The sequence below is a fragment of the Danio rerio genome, chromosome 24, assembly GCF_049306965.1.
Source record: "Danio rerio strain Tuebingen ecotype United States chromosome 24, GRCz12tu, whole genome shotgun sequence".
NCBI lineage: Eukaryota > Metazoa > Chordata > Actinopteri > Cypriniformes > Danionidae > Danio > Danio rerio.
In genome coordinates this window covers 5,326,130-5,351,124 of record NC_133199.1, presented here as the reverse complement: position 1 = coordinate 5,351,124, position 24,995 = coordinate 5,326,130, and the positions used below count along the sequence as shown (strand labels likewise).

The 24,995-nt window shown below is 33.7% G+C and overlaps 1 long non-coding RNA gene across 9 annotated transcripts in view; it reads left to right on the top strand.

The window, feature by feature from the left end:
- LOC141380811 (uncharacterized) overlaps nucleotides 1-24,995 on the top strand; it is a 190,429-nt gene that overhangs the window by 49,871 nt on the left and 115,563 nt on the right. For all 9 annotated transcript variants that reach the window (XR_012399676.1, XR_012399672.1, XR_012399673.1 and 6 more), the window contains exon 4: nucleotides 9,958-10,080. This is a non-coding gene — a long non-coding RNA (uncharacterized lncRNA). The remainder of the gene's footprint in view (nucleotides 1-9,957; nucleotides 10,081-24,995) is intronic.

Sequence of the window (24,995 nt, the reverse complement as noted above, 5' to 3'; positions counted from 1 at the left end):
CACTCTCCCATATTGTCACATGTACATGCACGCACATACACACATGCAATCAGTCACATACACATACACAAACTCTCACTCACTTACTCACTCACACACACACACACACTCATGCACACACCAGAGAGCAAACGCTGTGCTGTTTACACTGACATACTGTACACACTCTGCAATGTGCTGTCAACACCCTCTAACATCACCAGAGTCCATTTACATATTTACACACTCAGCGTGAGGCAGAAATGATACTGCGCTCCAAATGAATACAAATGTGAATTGGTAAAACTTGTTTTGAATATGTGTGTGCTTTAATTATCTACTTTTTAAGGCATAATATTATTATTAACTAGTGGTAATGTTACCAGGACTGAGGTGCCCTTTCCTGCTGTGTAATGTTCTTTAAAAAATTAAGCACGATGAGTGTTTTATAGATATTTATTAATACTTTAAAAACACTTCATGTCCTAATTATTGCTCTTGCTATAGAAACTGTTTATATCCTCTCTGAATCATCATTAAAAACCATTAAAGTTGCATTTATATGAACTTAAAACAATCCTTCTACAGTTCTTGTGATATTACATTATTAATACAGTAAGTATTAATGCACTGGCACATTTAATTAATTAATATATTTAGCAAATTTTCTTAAAGTAAATGCGCGTGTGTATGTGCATATATATATATATATATATATATATATATATATAAATATATATATATATATATATATATATATATATATATATATATATTTATATATATATATATATATATATATAAATATATATATATATATATATATATATATATATATATATATATATATATATATATATATATATATATATATATATATACACACACAGTATTTATATTTACACAACAGTTCTATCTGGTTCTTGAATCTGATTGGCTGATAGTCGTGCAGTATTCTGCTAGTAACAGCACTCGATCAGCCTCTTCACCCTTGTGTATTACTCCGCCCACATACAGCCACAAGCAGAGGAAACTCTACAGTTTGACAAATATTACTGCTGTTGCACAACATAATGTACTTTTGAGGCTTTTTAGTCGATAATGTAGTTGTTTAGATTGCAAATATGCAGTTTATTTAAAATGATAGTGCATATTTTTAAATGTTTATAATTTCTGAAAGACAGCACTCCGGCGGCTATTAGCTTGTCATACTGAGTAGACCAAAGACGGTTGATGTGTACAATCCATGGCCAGAAGAACCGCATAATAAGCCCTTAGAAGATTAAACAGTGTAATTTCTAACTATAGCTGATCAAATGATTATTAAACTGGTAAGTGATATTCTAAGTCGATCTCAGTGTTTTGTATGTTGTAGTGCTGCAATTAGACCATATATTTGTAGTGTATTCAGTGTGAGATGACACTCACATATCAGGAATGTGTGTTGTGATGGCAAATAGAACAAAGAAATGCCCGCATGTGTTTAGCATTTTTCCTTATCGCAAACACAACAGCAATCTGGTAGTGATTTTGCTGCTTTTGTAAGGGTTAATTATTGTGATATCCCAATTGCAACAGAGAAATACTATAGACTGTAATATACTTTAGTGAGATAACTCTGTAGGCGGATGACATTTCATGTCACGTTCAGCCTTATAATCTTAAATGTCAGCAAAATCACCGGTTTTGTCTTCACTTTAGACATCACGCTAGAAAATCATTAAAAAAAATAGCTTAAAGGGGCTAATAATTTTGTATATAATATATATGATTCATGTATATCTGTATGTATTGTGTATTTATGTATATATGAAATGTATTTTATGTTATTATGCTTTGCTTCTATTTTAGGCGGGACTTTTTAACATCCTGTAAGGGGCCTACAGATGAAAAAATAGCCATATTAATCTGCATTGACCCTGTAAAACAACTAAACTGAACTAAATCTGCACCTAATAATTACAATTTATTAACTTATATTAGTAAATGCATACATAAATCTTCAATAAAAAGCTTTGATAATGTGTCAATAAAATCTACATTAAGTTGTCATTACACTAAATACATACACACTGCATACACACCATAACTTATTTTAAGTTTGTGTAAAGAAGCTGATTTAACCTACAAAAAGGGATTTAAACCCACTCTAATACAAACATCTATTTATTGACTTATTTTTTTTTCTCCACCCCGATCTGAAACCCGAGAGCCTGAGAAACTGTCAGTTTATTCTGCTATCTCGGGATGTCAGGCATCCATCCTCCAGTGTTATTCCTTAATCCGATTCATTTGGCCTCAGCGTGGACTGGCGTTGTGTGTTTGGAAGGGGTTCATGTGCATGATGGATGTTATTGTCAGAAATGCCAAGGTCAATACGCAACGTTCATGCAAAAAAAAGGGACTTACTTATTTCAAAAGCGCCTCCCATGTATCATCCTTGCAATCTGACCTTGCCTCCTTCTGTAATAACATTCTGCAAGAGGACGACTGCTGCGATGCTTCTGCGGTGCTGGCGTCGCTCTGGAAAACGCCGCTTAGGCCAGCTGAACACACACACACACACACACGCACGGTTTAGATTTCAGAGATAGGAGCGTTTTGGTTTGAGATAAAGTACAGTAAACTTTTGTCGTTAGGAGGAATGTGAACGTCATAGTTTGATAGTTTTAAGCTAAAACTAAGGCAAACTGCTAACATGCTAAATTGCTAGCACGCACACAAACACACACTTTTGATTTTAGTAACAGACTAAAACAAAATACATTAAAATGTCTCATAGTTTAAAATAGTTGTAGGCTAAAACTAAAGTAGACTGCTAAGAGCTAACACACACACAGGCACACACACACACTAGGGTATAGATTTTTAAGATAAAGTGGATGAATATTTTAGTCTAAAGTCTTTAGTGCTATAGGGTATAAATTGTTGAGATAAAGGGGATGAATATTGTTTTTTTTTTTTGTCTAAAGCTAATGCAAGCAGCTAATAAATAGCTACATTATTTGATCATTTTAGGCTAAAATTAAAGTTAACTGCTAAGAGCTAACACACACACACACACGCACACACACTGACACACACGGTTTATATTTCAGAGATAGAATTGTTTTGGTCTGAGATAAATTACAATAAACTTCTGTCATCAGGATGAGTGTGAGTGCCGTAGTTTGGTAGTTTTAGACTAAAACCAAAGCAAACTTCTTACATGCTAAAGAGCTAAAATACTTTTAGGCTAAAACTAAAGCAGACTGCTAAGCTAACACGCACACACACAGCCACATCCACTCACACACAATAGGGTATAGATTGTCAAGAAAAAGTGAATAAATATATTTTAAGTCTAAAGCTAATGCTAATAGCTAACAAATAGCTTACATAGTTTGAAAGTTTTAGGCTAAAATTAAAGGAAACCGCTAAGAGCTAACACAACACGCATGCGGTTTAGATTTCAGAGATAGGATCATTTTGGTATGAGATAAAGTACAGTAAACTTCTGTCAACAGGATGAGTGTAAATGTCATAGTTCAATAGTTTTAGACTAAAGTTAAAGCAAACTGCTAGCAGCTAAATTGCTAACATGCACATACACACTTTATAGGACATTTCAGAGGTAAGACAAGTTTGGTCTGAGAAAATAAATAGAGTAAAGGGTACATTTCTGAGGTAAATAGATAGCCTATGTGGGAGTTTCAAACTGTTTTATATATATTTTAGTCTAATGCTAAAAGGTAACAAATAACAACATACATTAAAGAGCATGAATTTCAGAGATAGGATTGTTTTGGCCTAAGATAAAGTACAGTAAACTTCTGTCATAAGGACAGGACAGGACTTCTGTTATGAATCTCATAGTTGGATAGTTTTAGGCTAAAGTTAAAGCAACGGCTTTAACTTTAGAAATTGCTAACACACACATGCAGATATACAAGTATACACATACACACTATAAAGGGTGTAGATTTCAGAGATAAGATAAAAGAATGAATACTGAGAAAAAAAATACAGAGCCTACAGATTTCTGAGGTAAATAGATACAGTATGTGTGAATTTCAAAAACAGTTTCATAGATATTTTTAGTCTAATGCTAAAAGCTAACACATAACAACACACATTATCGGGCATGAATTTCAGAGAGACAGTTGGATTGTTTTGGTCTGAGATCAATTACAGTAAACTTTTGTCATCAGGAAGAGTGTGAATGTCGTAGTTTAATAGTTTTAGGCTAAAATTAAAGCAAACTGCTAGCAGCTAAAGTGCTAATACGCAAAGGCAGACACACAAACATACACATACACACTTTATAGGGCATATTTCAGAGATAAGACAAGTTCGTCTGAGAAAAAAATACAGTAAAGTGTCATATGGTTTGATAATTTTAGGCTGAAACTAAAGCAAACTGCTAAGAGTTAACACATTAGCCATAGGCTATTTCTGAGGTACATAGATATGTGTGATTATCAAATGATTTAATAGTTTTTTTTTGTCTTAATCTAATGCTAAAAGGTAACACAAACGTTTTATTGTGATATAAAATACAGCAAACTTTCTGCCATCATCGTGTGCAAGTGTGTGGTCAATACATGAATAAATAAACAGAAGATTCTAATGGGTTACAACTACAAGTACCATTGCAAACTATTGAATTATAACCATTAAAACCAGTACATTTGAATGGTTTCTAGTGTGTTTTGGAAAACTTCCATTAGGATTTATCATGCAACATTTTCAACATGCAACCAATACACACACACTCACAAACACATTCTAGATTTCAGATATTAGACTATGCCACCTCTGATTTGAGCTAAAGTACTGTACAATACCCTTTGCCATTAGCGTGTGTGCTAATGTAACAGTTTTGCATGAAGTAAATGGCTCAAAGCTAATACTCACACACACGGTATGAGTTAAAGTACAGAACACGTTTGGCATCAGCATGAGTATGAAAGTCATATAGTTTGAGTTTTAGGCTAATAGCTAACGCACACACACATTCTGCCGCACACAGTATTTTACTCAGCATGTCTTGTGAAAACATCATGCATAACTTTAATGGACTTGTTTCACAGTAGGTTGGACTTTCTGGCCAAAAGCGGGATCCCAGTAGCGGTCAACAGTATATCAGATTGATTGACAGTGTCACTCACGGTTAGCTTAGCTGTACATTAGCTCCTAGTATACACCACTTCTCTGTTAACGCTGCAATTCTGTGGTCATCTGGAAAATTCATAGCTTGCATCCGAGCTCTTAGTAGAGGAGCGGTCGGCTACGGCAAAACGCTTTTCCTTTTGTACGTGTGCATTAAACCACATTGTGAAATTTACAAGGGGAGCAAATGGCAGCTGTGTTTGCAGGGTTTTAATGTTACAAAAAACATCTATAGTAAACCTGTTTACAAAAGTCATTTATTTTAGTTTACCAACTTAATGAAGCACTGGAATCTTTGTTTGTTTATGACAAAAACAAACAAAAAAACATGGTTGATAATTAGAAATCCCTAAGATCAGTAGCATATTATCATACTTTTTGAAAAAAAGAAGAAAAAAAACATAATAAAAGAAAAAAATAATTCTGACTTCAACTGTATATATATATATATATATATATATATATATATATATATATATATATATATATATATATATATATATATATATATATATACACACAGTTGAAGTCAGAATTATTAGCCCCCCTGTTTATTTTTTTCCCCAATTTCTGTTTAACGGAGCGAAGATTTCAGAGAGAGAACTCATTTCTAATAACTGATTTTTTTTTTTTATCTTTGTCATGATGACAGTAAATAATATTTGACTAGATATTTTTCAAGACACTTCTAGACAGCTTAAAGTGACATTTAAAGGCTTAACTAGGTTAATTAGGCAGGTCATAGTAAAACGATGGTTTGTTCTGTAGAGTATCGGAAAAAATATAAAACTAAAAGGGTCTTCAGAAGAAAAAATATTATCAGACGTACTGTGAAAATTTCCTTGCTCTGTTAAACCTCATTTGGGAAAAAAATTCAAAGGGGGGCTAACAGACTTCAACTGTATATATATATATATATATATATATATATATATATATATATATATATATATATATATATATATATATATATATATRTRTATATATATATATAAACAGAGCATGTTTGTAAAAATGACAGTAAAATCGCTAATTCGTAACCGCTATAATTACTACGCCCACATGGTGTCAGTAAACGCATATATACATGTGTGTGTACTGCAAACGGCCTTTGTGTGTGACTTATCATTTCAGAAAGGCTTGAATAAACACCACCACAAATACGTCAAATAAACTTGCTTGGCATTTTTGATTAATGAGCTGTATTTCAGCTTCATCCGTCTGTCTCTGTCACTGTGCTGTTTATCTGACAATATGCATAATAAGATGGGCGGGAAAAAAGAAGCACATTTGCATTTAATGCCACCGGCTATAAAAACAATAACAATGTATTCAAACACCAAAGTAGGCAGATTCTGCAGATTCATTCTATAATGAATACTCTGATGAGTATTTTGAACTGGAACTTTACAGGCACATTCTAGAGACACTAAAGGCTTATCTTACATCTTGTAAAAAGGGTAAAATAGGTGTCCTTTAACAGTTTTATAGTGCTTACAAAAAAAGTTAAATATGCAAACAATTCTGAGACAAAAACTAAACAGGTGCTCATCATGAGCTACACAGAGAGTGGGGTCTTCAACTAATTAACATTTTCTGTAGAATTGCTGATTTAAAATGAACATATAGTGTTTTCAGTGACCAAATGTTTCAAGTTCCTATGTTTTCAGAAATATATGGATGAAAAATAGTCACTTGTCATGTTAAGCCTGAGGTATTTATGTTGCAAGGTTGTACGATTTAAAAAACTTGAGTCTGTCACGCCATTTACTGCATTTTAAATGATGACAATACTTATTATACTCAATTTTATTGTGTGTTACAATGAAAAAGCAACGTCACGTCAGCAACCCAAACAAAGACTATTTCAATTTTTGTGATACTTGCTGTTTCTTTGTAATCATTGGCGAAACTTAATTGCAATTCAGTCTTTTGTTGACTGACAATTGTTTCTCCATGAGGCTACATATATTATTGCAACCTGTGAATGAGCATTTCTAAGCAAGCGTCAGTGGTCTTAATAGAAGAAATAAGTGCTTCTTTGTTTCCGGAGGGCGTTTGGTTGGTTGACTTGACATTATGCGACCGGGCCCAGACCTCACCCCTGATGCACTATGTAAGATTGACCTCTCCAGTTAATGGAAACACTCTGACAGACAATTAAACGGCGCCACTTGTGATGCTGAAAATGGAAATCTTCCATTGAAAATTGGGCTTGGAGCGCCATGAGCGCTAAGTTTCCCTCCAGGACAAAAAAGAGAGCGAACTATACCCCGGCCTAAGAAAATGACTTCAATTAGCCATAATGTTAATCACCATAGCTCAGAACAAAAAAGTCAAGCTGGGAAATCCCTTGATGGAAATTGTTATAATTGCCCCTAACTACAGGGAAGAATATTTCTCTGCTCTTAATTACATGTGACTTAATATTTAAATATACCATTTGCCAGGGTTTCAAAGTATCTTAATCATGCCCATTAATTTTTAATATCTAGCATTTGGAGTGGCAGCGCGCGGCAGATAAACACCTTTTACAGTTTGACTGGTTACAAGCGGCAGGTAAGAGTAACAGAATGTCAGCCTTTCATTATTCATGAGGCCGCGCTGACAGAACGGGAACAGGTAATTGTGCCATCCAGCGAGGTGCTGGAGAATAATCAATAGTGAACACACACACACTTTCTGACTCCAGAGGAAATCAACACTTCATTCATGGCCACATATGCAGATATATATAAGATAATAAGTCTGTTTGTAATTATCGCAAAAACAAACCCAGGCTCATTCTTATTACGTACCCCCCTATACATTTCTGGAGAGCAAATTTGTCCCATGAGCTATGTTTTTTTGCAGTTTTTGTTTTCGCGAATCCACTAGAGGCCGCTGTGTATGCTTTTTCAGGTATTAAATTTCTCTAGCGAGTGCCATTCACGAGGTTTTCGGGTTATATCACATTCTCAACCTATTATTTACCTGTTTATTTAATGTTTTTGGCTTTTATTTTTGTCTTGCCTGCTTTTTGGAACCTTTCTTCGCCCGACTCGAACATGTGCATCGCAAATTCTCCGACGTACGCAACAAGCTATTGAACAAACTGGTAACAGTGGAAAAGCCGTTCATACGGAGGTCAGCTGGTAAACGCAAAAAGGAATGATGTCATACCGCCTCATAGCGTTCATTTTAAAGTCGAAATACAGCCATACATTTCTCTGGCTACATAATTTACGATCTCTAGAAATGTATATAGGGCGACGTTTTCAGAATGAGCCTACAGTAACATGCCTACTTATAGATTAATAAATACGTTTTGACAGATTAGTGATAACTGTGTTTGAATATGTACTAAAACATGTATGTTTTCATTGGATCCGATTACATACCGAACAGTACATTTGATGCAAAATATATAAAAATCATAAAAATTCATACAATTTCCTACTTTTAAATTACAAAATGATGAAAAATGTATTGAAATATAAAAAATGTTCAGTTTAAAAATGTCAAATTATAACATAAAGTCGTAATTTACATCAAAACAAAGAGCAACAATTTTATGAAAATCCATAACTATTTTAGTGGCTAACTCATATTTGATATTGTACTGTGACTAATTCTTATTTGATTCATATTCACATTATTATAATCAGGTAATTGTGCCATCCAGCGAGGTGCTAGAGAATAATCAATAGCAAACAGACACACACACACATGCTTTCTGACTCCAGAGGAAATCCATACTGCATTCATAGTCACTGCTTATGCAGATAATAATTCAGTTTGTAATTATCGCAAAACAAACCCTCTCTATGATTATTGACCAACTAGCAGTGGTTATTCTATTCTTACTGTATTTTTCTGTTTATGGATTAATAAATATGATCAGTTTTGACAGATTAGTGACAGATGTCGATGAAATGAAGCATTTGTACCAAGACATTTATATGATTTCATTAGACCTTCTCACAATACCTTTATGAACAGGGCTAAAGGACCATTTTATGCAGAAAATAAAAACAAATCATTCTATATATATATATATATATATATATATATATATATATATATATATATATATATATATATATATATATATATATWTATATATATATATATATATATATATATATATATATATATATATATATATATATATATATATATATATATATATATATATATATATTAGTGGAAAATAATTATGAATTAACCTCTGTGTGGTATATTTTTATATTTATATATATAAATGTTAGTGGCAAATAATTATGAATTTGTACAATGACATGTATTTGTTTTCATTAGATGCAATACATTTATGAACATGGGGTCATTCATAATTGTCGCAATCAACCAAAAAACAATCATACGACACATATTTTTAAAATACAAAATGAAAACCAAAAGACTTAAAAATACATGTATGAAATCAATAAGTTGTACATAAATTCATAATTTGCATAAAAAACTCAAAAGTAAACAATACAATATCATAACCCAGTAATTCATAACTATTTCATTTGACTAATTCATGTTCAGTAATCAGTCACACTTACAATAAGGTTTATTTGTTAATTTTTGGACTGACTGAACGACCAATTAATCTCCTCACCCGCTCCCTTCTCTAAACACAACCAATAGTGATTTTAAAAGCACCGATTGACCCAATCACCCACTTTCCTAAACCCAACCTACATTGTTTTCAAAAGCAACCCAGAAAAAGAAAAACCCTCACAACTGCCGGTTTTTACCATGTTGTAAGATTTTATCACATCCTCACCCTGTTATTTACTTATTTAATAATTTTTTTGCCTTTTGTTTTTGTTTTAACAGCTTTCTGGAACCGAACTTGAACCCTGTCTTCGCAGTGAGCTCCCCTCTGCATCTCAAGTCCACTGACGTACATGGCGAGCTACTGGGCCAACTGGTAACAGTGGAAAAGCAGTCCACACAGAGGTAAGCAATCGACTGTTAGTGTGAAAAGAAACAGAAGCCGTTGGCATTAGTTTTAAAGACAAAATGCAGCCATATATACCTCTGGGTATATAATTTGCGCTCTCCAGAAATGTATACAGGGTTACGTTTTCACAATGAGCCTGTGTTAACATTTACCAATGCATTACTAGCATCCAAATTCATACATGTCAAATTTAGTTTATGCATTGTGAGTTGAAATGAACTAATCAACCTTATCTCCGTTAACTAATATTAACAAAGATGAGCAAATACTGTAATTAATATATTGTTAAATTTTTTTTCCTGTTAATAAATAACAATAACTAATACAATCGTATTGTGAAATGTTAGTCAATGCATGTTGATTAATTCATATTCAATTCATATTCACTTTCTTAAGGTTCATGACTCCATAGGAAATCCACACAGATGTGCTAAATTCACTGTCACTCACATATACATATACATTAGTGATAAAGCAAACCTTCATTTATGACTGTCGACTGGCTGTCTGACTGTGCGTTATTCCAATATTACTGTACATGCCTACTTATGCTTTAATAAATGGGCATGTATTCTGTAATACGACGAATATGAATATAGGAAGGGATGCAAGTGAAACTGGTTGCCTGGACAATAGTTTATTATGCACTAATATTTGAACACTGAATGTTGCATAGCACCAATTAAGTATTCCATAGAGTAATATAAGTAGTATGAGATATAAATTGGAACGTAATAAATAATCAGTGCAGATCAGCAAGCGTGAATGGCACACGTACACAGTGTGGTGGGAAATATAAATAACAATGGTTTCCAGTGTTTGACATGATTGTTTGTTGACATACATTTTAAGAAACCTTATTTATGATTGATTTATAATGTGGTGTAACTTTAAACAAACATAATAACAATATATATATTTTATATTAATCATAAGTATGATCATATTGGAGTTGTTGTTGACATTCTGCTTTTGTTTTACATATTTATTGTCAGCTTTTTTCAAATAGTAAGTGGGAGTTATGTACAATTGCATTTCAATTTCCAAAAGTTTCATTTCAACACTGTAAAAAAGTTGACTCAACTTAAAACTGTTGGGAACTTTCGCTGCAGAGCTTTTTTTTATTTGACTTGATTTAAAAGTTGAGGGAGCTCAATAAAAGATGTGCAGCAAGTTGCCTTACAATTTTAGTATGCATTTGATTAATTGAGGTGTTTTTTATGTCCCATAAAGAGGTTATTATCTTGAAGTAAATCTAAAAGTAATTAATCCATATTTTAATTACATTTAATATACAAATAGACTTAGAATAATTGAAATTAAATAGAAAACTTAAAGTTATTTTGTTTTAGCTAGTTTTTTATTTTATTTTATATAGCTTAAACTGAAGTATTTATGTATGTATGTGCATGTACAGTATAAATGAGTATAACCCACACAGATCATAGTTTTAAGTTACTATTTTCTGTAAGATGCTTTGCAATAATATATTTGCTTATATACACTAGATTAGTTAGTAAGTCAAAACTGCAACTAATCTAACATAAAAACTTAAGATCACCGTTCAGAAAATATTATAAGTTGGGGGAAACAATAATTAAAATTTGATTAAACAGGAAAATTTAGAAAAACATAAAAACATGTAAAATTTTTATGAAATTTAGTAATACATGTTTCAATAACTAATTTAAATTACCTTTCTTTGTTTCAATGGATATAATTTATTAAAATGTTTTTGGTTAAATCCACCAAAAATTCTTGGCTATAGTCACTTACAAATTGATAAAAAATTATTTGTTTTAAAATAGGGTCTGCTTATTTATGCTAAACAGTGTATATACAACTACATAATAGTTTAATATGTATAAAAAATGTTAAAATACAGAACTTTAACAATGACAAAAACAAACCCTAAAACATTTAATAACCAGTTGTTGCTAATATCTGTGTGTATAATTAATATAATATAATATATATATATATATATATATATATATATATAAATTTTTTTTTTTTTTTCTTATAACACAAAATTACCCATTATGCTTTGCGTGAATGCGTAAGAAGGATGCTTCAAACTTCCGGTCGGCAGCTTGATGCATATAAAAAGTGAAATTAGGAAAGCTTTGAAACGATAGTTTTAATGTATTTTGCTTGCTTTTAATGTCTTTAAACTAATACTGCTGTCGATCAGCACCACCTCCTGGACTGAGTATTTCAATAATGCGATCTAATAGAAGTAATCTGTGAGTCATTACTCTTACCGTTGCCATTTAAAGTGAGCCTCGTCATCGCTAAAGTGATCATCTTTTTTTCAAATATAACCAACACAAGCAAATGTAACGGCTTTAACACACACCTTTCAAAATCAAAATTGTGGATAACAAAAACACTCCGTAAACCACACACAACGATATTGACAAACGATTTTGGATCAAGATTTACCAGTTGAGAAACGCTGTAAACAGAAGTACTAGGCATCCTATCAGAAGACGCTGTTCACTAAGGCCCCCTCCATGCAGCAACAAAGAAAAAGGTCTTTATATTTTATTCTACATTATATATTTTAATTAATTAATTAATTTGTTTATTTATTTATTTAAATAGAAAAACACTTTTCATAATTAGGAAAGTTTTTGAACATGCGCTTCACTGCTGTATACACTTCATAACTTGTCAATGACCCATATGCAGGTAACAGTAATATATTAAAGAACAATAGGCTGATGTGCTGTGAAGATTTCTCTCTCTCTCTCTCTCTCTTTCTCTCTCTTCTTCTCCCTCTCTCCATCTCTCTTTTTCTCTCTTTCTCCAGGGTGATTACAGCTCCTCTGCCTGCTGGTCATTAGAGAATCTTTGGGTCCTTTAAGCTCTATAGCAGGGGTTCCAACCCCAGAGTCCTGGCTAAAGTCCAACGGTGGCTCTTTCTCAATCTGGCCACCTTAATCATGCCCTTGTCTAATTGGCTAAATTAGTCAGTGCCTCTGCACCCCAGCTGCGACAAAGCTCCAACCTGTCGGCCTAATCCAAACTCTGCAGTTTAACGAAGGGCTTTCACACAAGGTTGGCTCTGGGTAATTGAAGGTCAGAACACAAATAACATGTTTTGCGAAAGGCTATTGATGAAGTACCCTAGAATTCATTTGAACCAGCGTTAACAATATGAGGGGAATACAGCCTAAAAATCAAATTCTTTCAAACCTAGCGGTCGAGGTAACGCTAAGAAAAACAAAGGTCAGATTTTTTTTGTGGTTTTCTGTTGTCTGGAAGTAGACGGAGCACTGCTGGGATGAACTCTGCGAGGGTCTCGTTCTCTGCTCTGTGTTTCTCCTGGTGTTCGTCTGCGGAGTCTCAGTGTGTGTGCACAGAGGCCAAAGCTGCCAGTTTAATTGGCTCTCATTTACACAGTGGCCAAAATGGAGTCACCTGACTTATTCATCTGGCCGGCATTTCCGCTTTTTTTCTCTCATCTTTCTTTTGATTTCTTTCTCTTTTTTTTTTCTTCATCTTTCTGCTTTTTTATGTGCGCAGCTCGACATCTAGAGCCGTGTTTCTTTGATGGAAAGCACGTGGTCAGGTTTTATGAGGAACATCTCAGCAAGCTCGGAATATTTCACAGTGTTGCGTTGTGATTGTAGCTGTCTTTGCATTACAATTTAAAAACGTTCTAGAGATGTAAAAAATAGATAAATAATAAAAATAATTTTAAAAGAAAAGGAGAAAAAAATAATTAAGTGCATTTCCATAATTTTAGAGCAGTCAACTATAGTATTGGTAACCTAGCAACCAACAGTAAACAAGTCAAGCATATTGGAGACTGCTGGTCACGTGGGTGCAATATTAACTATACTACAGTTTATTTAGCAAATTTGTCAACATTTTATGGAGTTTACACAACACCAATTTCAAGTGCAAATTGAAAACATTTTGTGCAGTATTTCTGCTATTTTTCTCTCATCTTCCTCTTGATTTCTTCCTTTTTTCTTCAGCTTTCTGCTCTTTTTTTAATGTGCACAGCTTTGAGCTCGACATCTAGAGGCATGTTTCTTTGATGCAAAACACGTGGTCAGGTTTTATGAGGAACGTCTCAGCAAGCTCAAAATATTTCATAGTGTTGCGTTATGGTTGTAGCTACCTTTGCAATACAATTGAAAAACATAGCAGAAATGTAAAAAAAAAAATAAAATAAATAAATAAATATATATATATATATATATATATATATATATATATATATATATATATATATATATATATATATATATATATATATATATATATATATATATATATACTTGTAAATTTTACAGTATAACCGACATCCAAAATAGCCAATAATTCAAAAAATTACAGCTTTTTTTACAGCGTGTGTTCTAAAATTGAATTGCAAACCTACTAAAATGTGTACAGATTTGCTAAATAAACTCTTATGTAGTAAATATTACATCCACAGCTGTCTCCAGTAACAATTATAACTTGCTGTAGCTTTACAGAAAAATTGTAATTGTTAATTCCGACACATAGACTTTACTTGGGCGGGGCGCCCAGGTATATTAACGACCGGCCAAGTATATTTGGTCACTTTTTTTTATTAAAAATGTCCAGGATTCTGCTTTTGGTTGTGCAAGACAGAGAGAAACATTATATAATTAGTTCTAAATCTAAATCTAAATGACTCAGATAAACTTTTCTATTTACTTGGAGAGAACGCAATTACATCTAAACTGGCTGCAAAATGTTTGTACACCTTTAGAAATGTTTAATTAGCTTTATTTAAATAATCTACACTTTTTATTCTTGTAAATATTGTTTTTTGTTTTTTTTTTAGATTTTTATTCTATACAGTATATGTTATTTATTTCTTTATGTCATCTATTTATCATTTGCTGTTTATATATTTTTAATTTGATGATGTTGATATATTACATATTATGTCTAGCATGCTTCGGCAATACTGTACAAAATGTCAGCAGCAAATTTTACCTGTCAGTGTATGCACATGGCTCTTGAAAAAAGTGAAACAAATAGTGGATTTCTTTTTTATTTAAACAGTCTTTAAAAAATACTTCAACTCATTGAAAAGAAAGTGTATGATACATAAAAACATTGTGAAAAATCACTTTTCTGTCACATGTAGGTAACCACATGTTCTGGGTAAAAGATGTGTTTTAATCCGGTTACCACCGCAAGAATATTTCAGACCTGTGGGAAGCACAGATTTACAGTAATTTTAAGAGAAAAAGGAAAACAAAATGCCAATGTTTAATTAGGTGCATTTCTATTAAGCTTTTAGAGCAGCCGACTATAGTATTGGTAACCTAGCAACCAACAGTATATAAGGCAAGCATATTGGAGGCAGCTGATTGGTCAAGTGGGTGCAATATTCACTATAATAGCGTTTATTTAGCAAATTCATCAAAATTGTATGGGGATTACACAACACCAACTTTATTTCCACCAAAATTGACAATAATACTGTAAACTTTACAGCATTTTTTACACTGCATTTTTATTGTACTTTTGTCATGCATCTCTTTAAGTAACAATGCAAAATTTCAGTGCGCCTTGATGGGAATGACTTGAAAGTCTGGTAGCATGTGATCCTGCAAAGTTTGAAATAAAACTACATGACGCCTACTGTACATCGACGATTTTAACATCTCAGACGACTCTTTTAAAAGTCATCAAGCTTGTTCTAGCTTTTAAGAAGCTCCAGTTTTAGGATAGCTATTACCCCATTACTTTGAGGCCTTATCTTTCCAAATTCAAGCCATCACCAGTAAGTGGCGTTTGGGGGGTGCAGAGGAGAAGGAAGGAAGAGTGGGGGGATTACACCATTCTCTAATCAAACTCGCCTCAGTGCTCTTGTTCAATCAGACACCTGCTATTAAGTTGATAAATACGCTTTTCACAGTGTGGGGCGGCACTCGTTGAGTAGCCCTGGATACCGCACTGCTTTCCTAAATCCTCACGGGCAGGGCTCTAGCCTTTATACACCTCTTTTCCTATTATCTCACATTTCACAGGCGGCACCAGAATACGAGCAAATGCCTTGCCAGACCAGGACGTCGCGGCGTATCGCTGGCGCACCACAATCTGTCCTGAGTGCTATCCGAGAGCCGGGGTGGCTTTCGCAACTCCATTAGTACTTTGTCTTCGCCTTTTTATTCCTTTAGTGGTAATGAAGGGGGTGGGGGGGGAGCATAGAGAGTCTCTTTATGGCGAGAGATGCAACTCGTCCCCTCTTTAATCTCTTGTCTGGGCTTTTCAGAGTCGGCGGGTGCCCGAGAGGATGCCCACCCGCTGGGAATCTTACTCAGCGCGGTGTCAGGCCCACCGCCGCGTCTGATAAACACTAAATAGGCAGCGCCACAAGACAAGCCACCATGTGTGTGCGAGACCTTGTTTGCCACATTTGGGTGCTGCAGGTACAGAAATGTCACACGGCTCCATTGTATCGGAGGGCCATTGTGCGCGAGCATTAGCTGTTCCACTCCTCCTTTCTGTCCCGGCAGGGGTTTTGACACGTCCCCCTGGGTTTCATCACCCCGTGGACACCCAAGACACCAGCGGCGCATGTGTAAAGCCGTGCTGGTCGCCTGTGCGGGGTCGCTTTGTACCGTCACAGCTATAAAAGACGCCGTGTTGCTTTATCTGACATCTCCTCGGGGCTGGTAATCCCGCGCTCGGCTTTCCTTGCAGATTTCTTATTAAAAGCACTGTATCTGATCGCATAGGATTAAGCGCATCTGATACAAGAACAAATTACAATGATTTTGAAAAGAGATCCACGTGCCTTTAAATGTTGCGACACGCATCCGGATAAATGTCTGGGGATGTCGGTTATCACTATCTTATGATTTGATCCTTGCTTGATGAAATAACGCCGCCATATTCAAAGGAAAACGTATGAGGTCAATGCTAAATTTGATTGAAGTTTAGTCTAATGTTGTATCTTTAAGTTTTAATAGAAGTAAAATAATTCTACAAATGGTAATGTTATTATTTATTATTTATTATGTTTGTATAAATTTATTTTAAAGTGTTGTTTATTACTGTGGCTCTAAAAACAGAATAATTATTAGCACTGATTATTTGAAATTTATAAGATATTTATCAACAATAAAAAAGTTAAGACTAGGGCTGGGCCGATAAACGATATTAAATCGAATTGTGATAAAATTAATGTCAAAAACAATGATAGAAATGTATCCGTCGAAACTATGTTATACCATTTAGTATAAAATTTTGTGGCTTTAGTCATTGTTGGGAGAGTCTTTTAAATCTGGAAGCATTAACAGCTTATATTGAAATATATATTGTTTTTGTTTAATGGAAAAGAATTATCGAGATAGCATTTTTGCCATATCGTCCAGCAATAGTTATTGCTATCAATTTTTTTTTTATTTAACATGTCCTTGCTAAATAAACAAATAGGAAAATGAATTAACTTTATGAACACTGGAAGCTTCTGTAGCCAAAACAAATTCCTTGTGTGTGTAAAGCACACTTGGCAGTAAAACTGATTCAGATTCTATTCATGTTATTTATATATATCATAATGTATATATATATATAAATATATATATATATATATATATATATATATATATATATATATATATATATATATATATATATATATATATATATATATATATATATATATATATATATAATTAAGTAAAAACTGTATATTTCTAGCCATAACCACCTTTTGCAATCTTATACCAATGACGGAAATAAGTGCAGTTAGAATAGCAAAATACACTCACCGGCCACTTTATTAGATACACCTTACTAGTACAGGGTTGGACCCCCTTTTGCCTTCAGAACTGCCTTAATCATTAGATTTAAACTATGGCACTGGAAATAATCCTCCGAGATTTTGCTCCATATTGACAGGATAGCATCACGCAGTTGCTACAGATTTGTTGGCTGCACATCCATAATGGGAATCTCCCGTTCCACCCCATCCCAAAGGTGCTCTATTGGATTAAGATCTAGTGACTGTGGAGGCCATTTGAGCAGTGAACTCATTCTCATGTTCAAGAAACCAGTCTGAGATGATTCATGCTTTATGGCCGCCAGCCTGAACTGTTAATGCAAGTCAGGATGGATCCATGCTTTCATGTTGTTGACACCAAATTCTGACCCTACCATCTGAATGTCGCCTCTGAAATTGAGACTTATCAGAGCAGACAATGTTTTTCCAAATTTCCATTGTCCAATTTTGGTGAGCCTGTGTGAATTGTAGCCTCAGTTTCCTGTTCTTAGCTGACAGGATTGGCACCCGGTGTGGTCTTCTGCTGCTGTAGCCCATCCGCCTCAAGGTGTGATTTGTTTAGCCTTCAGAGATGCTCGTCTGCAGAAGTTGTAACGAGTGGTTATTTGAGTTACTGTTGCCTTTCTATTAGCTGGAACCAGTGTGACCATTCTCCTCTGAACTCTGGCATTATCAAGGCATTGTGCGTGAAAATCCCAGTAGATCAGCATATGAAATACTCAAACCAGCCCATCTGGCACCAACAACCATGCCACTTTCAAATTCACTTAAATTACCTTTCTTCTTCATTCTGATGCTCAGTTTGAACTGCAGCAGATCGTCTTGATTGTGTCTACATGCTTAAATTCATTAAGTTGCTGCCAAGTGATTGGATGATTAGAATTTTATGTTAACATGCAGTTGGACTGGTGTACTCAATAAAGTGGCCGGTAAATGTATCTGTATCATTTTCATTGAATAAATATAATTACTACAGATTAAATGCAGATATATATATATATATATATATATATATATATATATATATATATATATATATATATATATATATATATATATTTTTTTTTTTTTTTTTTTTTACAGATTTGAATTAACAATAATATGAAATATGTTATTTTACGTAACTGAAATGATCCAGTTTCCAGAGACCCCTTAGAAGTCTTAGACATTTTCTCCAAGAATCCTGAATAAATATTTGAATTTGAATCGATTTCAGTCGAAACCCACAACAGAAGCCGCAGCGGCGAGCTCATTTCAAATGTTGTTTCAGTCACGCCAGTCTTTACATTTCACACCAAAAATGTTTCTCTTTTGAAACAACCTCTGAACGCTGTTTGGAAAGAGGCAATTTCCCTTGTTCAGGGTGAAAACATAAAAACAAGACTATCAAGTGTCTGTTGGTGCTCTTCGAACATTCTCCACATTCTCATGTTCCTTCAAAGCCAAAATTCATAACTTTGTGGTTAAAGTTCAAACTCCTTGGAAAAAGAAGACGATGAAGGGGGAGGGAAAAAGGTGGAAGAACACTGTATAAATGTATATGGATTGGCATTAAGCCACTGATTGAGTTCAGTAAGCATTGCTTATTATTATCAGTGCTAAAAGGTTCTGCTGCTTACTATTTTTGTGGACAAGTAATACGTTTTCGGGGCTGATTGATTTAATTGATTTATTTGATCAGCACTGATTTGAATAAAATTTATTATTTCAAATGTATGTTTTTCCTACAATACATAAGCCAGTAATGTCACTTTGAAAAATTTAGATTAGTAATTTCTGTAAACAACCATGTGATTTGTAAACGACCATGTGTAAACAACCACAGATTTTTCTGCCACAAAATGTGTACTTATTAATTCTGAAATCAATTTTTATAATTATTTGGCTAGTTATTAATTCACAGCTCATTTTTCAGTAACTGTTGTTCGTTTCAATTCCTTTTAGTTTTTCGTTTATTGTGAATTTTCGATTGTATTTTCATCAACTGCACTCAAAAAGTGACGTTGTTTATTTAAACTATTTTTTTAAAATTAGCTTAAACAAAACAATTATTGACCTTTTAAAGGGACAACCAAAATAGTTTTATGCTCATCCCATTGAATTTTTCAAAATTAATAAATTACCTTCATCCCTTAATGTTGTCCCAGCACAAATCGATTTTGTGGAACCCAGCATTTTTTTATTTTTTTTTTGTGTTTTGACTAATAGTTTTAGTCTTAGTTTACACTTACTAAAATAACCATGTACCAAAGTTGTCTTTAAAAAATTATGAGAGCACCTTTAAAACAAACAAATAAATAACTAAACTCACAGGTTTATAAAATATATTTCAATCAGTCAGTCAGTCAGTCAGTCAGTCAGTCAGTCAGTCAGTCAGTCAGTCAGTCAGTCAGTTAGTCAATCAATCAATCAACCAAACAAACAATGGCTTGTATATAGTTGGATTTCAAATTATCAAATTTTAATAAAACCAGAGTTGTTAAATTGAATCATTTAAATTATTCAGTCAACGAACCAATTCGTGCATCCATCAACCCAAACAAACAATTTGCTTTTATATTGTTAAAAAACATGCATCTCTAATAATAGTTTTTTTAACCAGTGCTGTTCCAATAATGAATGAATCAATCAATCAAGGAATAAATGAATGAATGAATCAATCAATCAAGGAATAAATGAATGAATCAATCAATCAATCAGCCAACAAACCAACTAACCCAAACAAACAATGGCATTTATATTGTTGTAAAAATATGTATTTCAAATAATATGTTTTAAGATAACCAGTGCTGTTCAATTAAATCCATTCAATAAATGAATAAATCAATCAATCAATCATCCATCTATCCATTCATCCAGCCATCCATCCGACCGATCAACCAACCAACCAAACAAACAACCAAACGAAAAAACAAACAAACAAACAAACAAACAACAATTTTATATTGTTGTAAAATCATGCATTTTAAATATTTTTGTTTTAAAAAACAGTGTTGTTCAATTAAATCAATTAATCATCCATTCATTCATCCATCGATCCATCTGACCGACCAACCAACCAAACAAACAAACAACCAACCAAACAAAAAAATTATATTGTTGGAAAAACATGCATTTCAAATATATATATTTTTAAAAATAAAACCAGTGCTGTTTAATTAAATCAATCAGTCAATCAATTAATCATTTATCCATCCAACCAAATAAACAAACATCAGTGATATATTGGTGGAAAAACATGCATTTTTAAAAATATATTTTTAAATAAAACCAGTGCTGTTGAATCAGTTAAATCAAACAAACAAACCAACCAATCAAGAAATAAATAAACGATGCCTTTAATTCAATTAATATATGCGTTTGCTTAAAAAACACACTTATAATAATAATAATAATAATAATAATAATAATAATAATTATTATACTAATACTACTACTAATAATAATACTAATATACTAATAATACTAATAGCAATACTAATAATAATAATAATAATAATAATAATAATAATACTCGATGTGACATATTCTCCCGTTTCTTCAAGGAAAAAATTCAGAACTTTTGGTTTTAGCTTAAACCCTTAGAAAAAAAAAGAGCAGAATAGGAAGGGGAAGGAACTGTGCACTGGCGTGGAGGAGCTGGACGTGGCATCTGTCACTGATTGAGTTGTGGACGGAAGGTTGGAGTCTGAAGTCTCTGCTGGCTGGATCTGCTCTCAGACTCCACTGGAATCCATCATGTGTGGAAAGACCAAAAGTCGGAGCAGCTCCACCAGTCCGGGCCAGACTTTAGATAAGTGATCAGCGGCGGATCTCTGCCACTATATCACCAGCCCTCAATGAACAACCCCACCATGACCCATCCAGGGGAGGAAAACACATGTTCTCCGGCTCGGCTGAGGCTGAACGCCTGCAGAGAGGGCTGGGAATTCCTCCAGCGGGAGGCCGAGGGGGAACCATATCCCTGCCGCTTACTGGCCTGCCATTAGTCTCTCTCAGTGTGTGTATGTGCATGTGTGTGTGTGTGTGTAAATACCCTGATGCTCACTCACAACAGCTTTTTAGCCTGAGCACAGCCCGGCGCTGGAGTTTAATTGATATTTGTTGTATGAATTATTGGAAAGCGGGTGATGGGTACAGCCAGACAGAATGTGCGGACATTTTTTTGCTATTTCTGCAGAGAATTTTGTAAAAGGTATGATGATTTTAGGAGTATCATAGCTAAAAACGTCATATATGAAATAAGATATAATACATTTTCTAACTTTTATTTAATGTTTACCATGCAAATCCAATCAGATCCACTTATTTGGTAAACAAAGCAAGTCTCTCGTGTAATATATCTACTAGAAGACAGAAAATATTACTTTACAAACTGTATTGTAAATAAATCAAATGATCACTTTAAAAATACTATTTTTTTATCACAATAAAATCAGTGTCATTTATTTAAAAACTGAATAAACATAAATTTTGACACATTTGCACAAGTAAATGCATAGACTCTGTGATGAGCTAATATCAGCAGAAATTTGCTAATTTCTGCACGTGTGGATTCAGTGTGGGCCCAGTGATGGGAAAAGCACAGGATGGAGATGTGCATGACATTTGTATATTTATTAATTTTTATTTATTAGGGGCTTCATTTTGTTTGTAGTTATGTAAACAATTAATTAAATTACATTTTAGAGTCTAATTAATATCTTTAATTGATCTAATGTGTTAGTTTATTATAGTTTTTAACTGTTCCTGTTAAACATTTAAAATGTTAAACATTTTATTTTCACAGTTAATTTTCCTTATTTTGCAGAATCGTGTATTTATTTTTATAGGTTTATTTTAGACATTATTTTGGCAAAGTGCGTATAAGTGTAATTTACTAACTGATGATACTTTTTTGGTTTTGGTTTGTAATTTCATTTAATTGACTCTGGCGTTCATTCGTTTGCAAACTTGTTTGACCTTTTAATAGTTTTGTAAGTTCAGCATATTATAATTTTGAATTGTAACTTTTGCATAATTTTTAAATTAAACTTGTAATTTTAGTTTTTTTTTACATATTGCAATACGTGTGTGTGTGTGTGTGTGTGTGTGTGTGTGTGTGTGTGTGTGTGTGTGTGTGTGTGTGTGTGTGTGTGTGTGTGTGTGCGAGCTTGCATGTGTAAAAATATTATATAAATGTTTGAATTAATACATATATATATACACACACACACACACACACACACACACACAGTGGTGTAAAGTGCTGTAAGGTAACAAATTACAAATACTCAGATTACTGTAATTGAGTAGTTTTTTTTTTTTTCTCAGGAATTGTAATTTACTGTGTAGTTTTAAAAGTGTATACTCTCACTTTCCCTTGAGTACATTTTTAATACTGTATTGGTACATTTATTCCACTATTTTTCTTCAACCTGCAGTCACTACTGTATTTTTTACATATGTTTACATTTATTTATATGTAATATATTTGACTGGCTAGAGATATCAGTCCTGTCATTTTCATCTGATCAAATCGTGCATAGAAAAATCGCATCATACAGAACAAGCCCAAGAGACCGGCGCTTTAGAAATGCTGCAAACATGTAGTGAACAGACATATTAGAAGTGTGCAAGAAGACACAAAATCATCACACACATTAAAAGAGACACTTTAGATGGTGATGAAGATGATGGATGTCTACTGTATGAAGACTGAAATTGCCAAATGTCTATAAACAATCACTAAATGCACTACAGAGTGTTACGCATTCACAAATGCACACATTATATGTAAACACATCAACCTTTCACAGTGTGATACTCACTACAATTGGGTACTTTTAAATGGCCTACTTTTTACTCATATTTTGAGTAGTATTGACAACAGATACTTTTACTCTACTTGCACTACATTTTTGTCAATGGTACTTAAACAACAAACTATGTAAACCCACATACACACACTATCTCTCACAAACACACACACACACACACACACACACGGGCTCTTCTTTGAAATGTTTGAGCTGCTTGTCTTTGCAATCGCAAATCACACGTTCCTCTTTTGCTCTGCTCAGCGAGGACTGTCGGTCCCTGTTGTTTTTTTATTGTCCGTAAAATTTTTGCCACCCTCCCAACATATGTGCCGAATATAGCTGCTTAGTCCATCACCTCAGCATTTCATTACCAGGATATCACTTCCATTTCATATCACTCTGGCTTAAATCTGGGTTTAATCATTTGTTGAGACCAAACCTTGACCAAAACCTGCTAGAAAAAAGGGAGTTTCAGGAGTCGGGGAGCCACTGAAGCTGCAGCACTGGTCAAACTAGAGGCGTTCTGTGAGTGGGTGTGGCCACGGGATGGGGCAGGACATTCAAATGAGCCCCATGAGAGAGAACAGGGAGGGGGCGGAACCTTCGGGCTCAGTTATTTACTTTGACCCGCAGTCGACGGGGTGCAGTGAAGGGCACATGCCAAACTCTCCAGGCGGGCGCAGCGGCTCTGCCCCTTCCTTCACCTCCACACGCATGTTTCCATCTCACACACACACGCACACGCACACACACACACACGTTCACTGTTCCTCATAATACTACACTAAGAAATCAGTGGCACAGATTGCAATACCAGAGCTGATATTGGTGGATGTATTTTAGGTACAGGGTTATGGGAACAAACAGGACAAAGATCATGTGTAGGAAAAATCATTTCAGTAAATGTTGAAGTGCTTTCTTGCATCGGATTCAAAAATTGTGTACACTGATTAAAATTAATAGATGTGAAATAAAATTTCACCTTTGCTATATTGGTTTTGTGTTGCAAATTTTACTTTAGCCTCATATGTGTGTGTGTGTGTGTGTGTGTGTGTGTGTGTGTGTGTGTGTGTGTGTGTGTGTATATATATACTTATCAAATATACAGTTTCATCACAAGGGTGTACAGACTTTAAATATTATGTTTATTCTAAATAAACATGTATGTAATTCATGTATGCAAACATGTATGTAATTCATGTATGTATATATATATATATATATATATATATATATATATATATATATATATATATATATATATTTTACTCATATAATATAATAATATTAATATAATATATTTTCTACTCAACCTATTTTCATT